The 5290-nt window shown below is 38.1% G+C and overlaps 1 pseudogene; it reads right to left on the bottom strand.

Annotated features, from left to right (window-relative positions):
- Nucleotides 1–5030, bottom strand: part of LOC107686380 (uncharacterized) — a 5605-nt pseudogene extending 575 nt beyond the window's left edge.
- Nucleotides 5031–5290: the final 260 nt, after the last annotated feature.

Genomic DNA, 5290 nt, shown 5'->3' with positions numbered 1-5290 from the left:
TGTATAGGAAAAAAACACACACACACACACACACACACACACACACACACACACACACACACACAGAAAAACACAATATTTCGAATATTGTTTTGTTGTTGTATATATGCACAATTATAAACAAAGGTTCTTTATTGGCATTGATGGTTCCATGAAGAACATACATGGAATTTTTCATACATGGTATGTTTCTTTAGATTAACATTCAAAACAAAGGTTTTGGGGAACTCAAATTGGTTCTATGACATTGCTGTGAAAACCACGTTTTGAAACCTTTATTTTTAAGATTGTGGTAAGAAATGATGACAGAATTTAAATTTTTGAGGAAAAATCCCTATAGTGTCCCAAAGTGCAAGTAGTGTAGATGTTTTTTTTTTTATAACTTTCAAGTATTAAAACATGTTTGATATCATGTTTTGAAAAACTCACATGGAGCTACGTTCCTCTGCAGCTCTGTTAGTGATGGCAGCAGTTGGCCTGTTCTCGGATCCACCAGAGTGGCGTGAGAATTCTGAGTTCCCTTCCTCATCTCATAAGCTGGATGATTGTAGACTGTGGAGAAAACAAAAACTAGTTAAATATGGCCACAATCTACTATGTGTGCATTGACATTTAATTGCAGACATACAGCCTGAAACTCTTCTGTTCATTTCGCCAGCTTCATGTTTGAGCATCCCAGTGTTCATGTCCATCAGGAAGCGTCTGGAAGGTTCTGTTCCCTACCTCTTCTCAATAGGTGCTGGATTGTAGACTGTGGAGAAAATAACACACAAATAAAGGTTCCCAGAATTTATTCAGTGTCATTGTTAAACTAGATTTCTCTTAACAGCATGAGTGGTGTTTGTCCATGCAAAGTTCCCCTGCAGTTTTGATTTCATGTTGTGCTTAATATTTAGAGGTTTTGGAAAAGCAAAGCACAACTAAAATGAATAATGCAAATTATTTTGCAGACTTACAGCCGGAAACTCTTCTGTTCATTTCGCTGAGTTCCTCCTTGGGCATCCCAGTGTTCATGTCAATCAGAAAGCGTCTGGAAGGTTCTGTTCCCTGCCTGCGGAACTCAGCAGGGTGCTGTTTTGTGCCTCAAAGCGAGCGAAGAAGACGTTCAGCTCGTTCAGCAGGGAGCTGAACTGCTTTGTGGTTCTCCTTATGTTCAGAAGAGTCTTGACTTTTTATGTCCTCGTGCAGAAACCACTTCCCATTTAGCTGCTAATGAAGGTGAAAGAATACAAGAGTCCAGGCTTGAAACCATCAAGATTTTTCTACAAATCACTTGACTTCTAAAGTATTGAAAAAACATCTTCAACATCAACAGACAATGGCTGATTCAATTACATAAATGTTTTGTTCTCAGATATTTGAACTTCAGACTTACAGCCTGGTCTCCTGTCCATCATATTTTGGTGTTCCTTAAGTAGACCTGCATTCAGGTCCATCAGGAGGTTTCTGGAAGGTTCAGTGCCTTGTCTGAACTCATCCACTGTAGAGGAAAAAAACAGTAAAACAACTAAACTATTTTGTAAAATTTAAAATGGTAAGAAATTATGAGAAAATTTGTTTTTTTGAGGAAACCCTATAATATCCCAAAAATTGCAAGTAGTGTAGCTATTTTTACTAACTTTCAAGCCATAAAACATGACTGATGTCATGTGAGAGTTTTGAAACACTCACATGGAGCTGCGTTCCTCTGCAGCTCGGTTAAAGACGGCAGCAGTTGTCCAGTTCTGGGATCCACAAGAGTGGGGTGAGAATTCTGGGTCCCCTTCCTCACCTCATAAGCTGGAGGATTGTAGACTGTGGAGAAAACAAAAAATCGGATTAAATAGGTCCAAAATCTACCATGTGCATTGATATTTAAAAAAATGAATTTTAAGACATACAGCCGGAAACTCTTCTGTTCATTTCGTTAACTTCATGTTTGAGCATCCCAGTGTTCATGTCCATCAGGAAGCGTCTGGAAGGTTCTGTCCCCTCCCTCTTCTCAATAGGTGCTGGATTGTAAACTGTGGAGAAAATAATATGGTCAGAATCTACTTTGTGTATCATAGTTGTTGAAATCCACTCATTTTGCAGGCTTACAGCCAGAAAATCTTCTGTTCATTTTGTCAAGTCCCTCCTTGAGTATCCCAGTGTTGATGTCAATCAGGAAGCGTCTGGAAGGTTCTGTTCCCTGCCTGCGGAACTCAACGGGAATGGCGATGTGGTTCTGCGTTCCTCTGCAGCTCGGTTAAAGGCGGCAGCAGTTGTCCAGTTCTGGGATCCACAAGAGTGGGGTGAGAATTCTGGGTCCCCTTCCTCACCTCATAAGCTGGAGGATTGTAGACTGTGGAGAAAACAAAAAATCGGATTAAATAGGTCCAAAATCTACCATGTGCATTGATATTTAAAAAAGATTTATTTTAAGACATACAGCCGGAAACTCTTCTGTTCATTTCGTTAACTTCATGTTTGAGCATCCGAGTGTTCGTGTCCATCAGGAAGCGTCTGGAAGGTTCTGTCCCCTGCCTCTTCTCAATAGGTGCTGGATTGTAGACTGTGGAGAAAATAATATGGTCAGAATCTACTTTGTGTATCATAGTTGTTGAAATCCACTCATTTTGCAGGCTTACAGCCGGAAACTCTTCTGTTCATTTCACTAAGTTCCTCCTTGAGCATCCCAGTGTTGATGTCAATCAGGAAGTGTCTGGAAGGTTCTGTTCCCTGCCTGCGGAATAGCGATGTGGTTCTTATGTTCTGAAGAGTCTTGGCTTTTTATGTCCTCGTGGTCAAAAACCACTTCCCATTTAGCTGCTAATGAAGATAAAAGAAAACATGAGTCGTTGTTTTGGGCAGTTTATGTCAGTTAATACTGGTTTGTCACTACTCTAGCTGGTAGACCATTATATGGTGTTCACAAAGTGTTTTCAGTTGTAGCTCTCATTAACAGACAATCTCCATTAGAAAGCGAGACTTACAGCCTGCTACTGTCCTGTCCATTTCGTTCCTGTGTTCTTTGAGTAGACCGGTGTTCGGGTCCATCAGAATGTTTCTGGATGGTTCAGTGCCTTGTCTGTACACCTTGGCAGGGATTGCTCTCTGCTCATGTTTTTTTGCTCTGAGCGCTGTACTGCGATCTCATCATGTTATGCATTCTGAGCTCCTGCAGGATGTGCAGCTGGTTCTCAGTGCCTTGTCTGAACTCATCCACTGTAGAGGAAACACCACAACAAATGCAGTCTCATGATTTTCAGATGTTTCTCTTGGAAATAAATAAATACATCTCATGAGTTGTTGAGATCTGAAACTCTAGAGGAGACACATGTGAGATTATTGGAGTCTTTTTCTCAGAAGAAACATCTGAGAAGCAGGAGACTTTAGAAAAAATATAGCAGATTTTTCCTACATGAGGCTAAACAAAGCTTGTGTTTCTTCTCTAGAATTTGAGATCACAAAGATGTCTCAAACTGTGCTCAGATTTGCCCAAATACCAAATACAAGTTTGCAATCAAAAGTCAGAGATCTCAATATGAACTCAGACATTTCTCATTAAATTCTTCCAAGACCTAATGAACTGTGCTATCCACTTTAATTCATAGCTCTACACTCTTACTGCATATGCCAATTGCATTAGTTAGTGTTATATATTATTTCGCTTTTGAAAGGGAGTCTATGGCAGCTGCTTAAATTGTATTATAAAAAGGAGTGAAGTTTTGCTTTTTCTTATGGAATTTGGTGGATAACTTTATATGGATTTGCAACTAACTGTTGATGATTATAACTAAGCTTAAAGGGTTTGTTGCAACCAGGCCCTGACCCTGAGGTTCAAAATCTACAAAGTACATTGATATTTAAGAAAATGAATTTGCAGACATACATCTGGAAACTCTTCTGTTCATTTCGGCAACCTTCTGCTTGAGCATGTCAGTGCTGGTAATTCCTTCTTCGGTTTCACACCAGTGTTCATGTGTTTAGAACAGAGTTGTCCCTGTGTTCATCTTGGACCATTTGTGGGCCAATTTGTTTCAATTTGCCATTTGGGAATCGGTGCAGTGGTCTTGCATGGAGACCTGCAAACACATCAAAAACATCAAACCTGCAGCTTATTTCTTATATATTAAGCATGCCAAATGTCCTTTTAATATAAGCTCAATTAAGTTGGAAAAAAGAGAATCCAGGTCACCTAATAGCACACCTCTACTTAACAAGCGATAAAAACTGTTTTATGAATTGTAATCACACACTTTAACAAGCAGATAAAATGTTCCAATGTGCCACAGATATTTTTGCAAAGTAGCAGATGTGGTTAAACCCTGACAAAGGTTAAAGTTCAGAAGAACATTTGTTCACGAAACTTGAACTGAGGAAAACACAAACCTTTACAATTGTAATCAGTTTCAACAAAAATACCATACTACATTTAGTCAATTGTTACTACAGTAAAATGATGGTAATTTCCATTAGGCTTGTACTGTGATCCAAAAAAAAAAAAAAAGATAAAAGGTTACAGTAGTAATAAAAACAATTATTATTTTGGAAAAACTGATGACCATGGTAAGTAATAAGTAAACAAATAATGAAATTATTATCAGTATTAATTCATTATGATTGTATAGTAGTAATTATTTTGGCACAAACGGATAACCATGATAAAAATTAAAATTTTGTGTAAGATTTCTCTTTTTTCATCACAGCTAATTTTAATATTTTAAGTAGTTACATACAAGAATCCCTTTTAAAAAGAATATTTGGAAATATTCAGAAATACAATTTTAATGTCAATAAATAAGATACGAAAAGTGGATAAATCTCACTAGCCACCTCCAACGGGAGCAGTAAGACCCTGAACATCCTGTGAAAAAAATATGGAAAAACAATTGAACAAGTTGTTTATTGTGGTTTGTCAAACACCACACACAATTTCTAACAAACAGTTTGCTTTCATGTGCTAAATGATCCCACAGAGCACAGTAACAACATGTTAAATGTTACCTGTGATCGTTTCTGTTCTGAGAAAAATATATCAATAGATTCTTCAGCGTTGTAAGAATGACTTATCCTGTCTGTTTGACTCACCTCACAAGGATCTTATGCACTCTGGAGTCGCTTTTAATAACCTGGAGACTCAGATAATAACCCGGTTCAGAGGATGACGTGCACCTGTAATCCTCCCTCTTTTTATCTTTTCGTCAGCCCTTGTCTCTTAGACACTGATAAAACATCCGCTCTTTGATCCCAACATTCTGATGCACAACCTAGTTCAACTGATATTAGTGTCGGTACATTCATGACCTGAATCACTTTATTGCTAAGA

This window comes from Sinocyclocheilus anshuiensis, unplaced genomic scaffold, assembly GCF_001515605.1.
Source record: "Sinocyclocheilus anshuiensis isolate Anshui unplaced genomic scaffold, SAMN03320099.WGS_v1.1 scaffold1223, whole genome shotgun sequence".
NCBI classification, from domain to species: domain Eukaryota; kingdom Metazoa; phylum Chordata; class Actinopteri; order Cypriniformes; family Cyprinidae; genus Sinocyclocheilus; species Sinocyclocheilus anshuiensis.
This window is presented reverse-complemented; position numbering and strand designations above follow the sequence as displayed.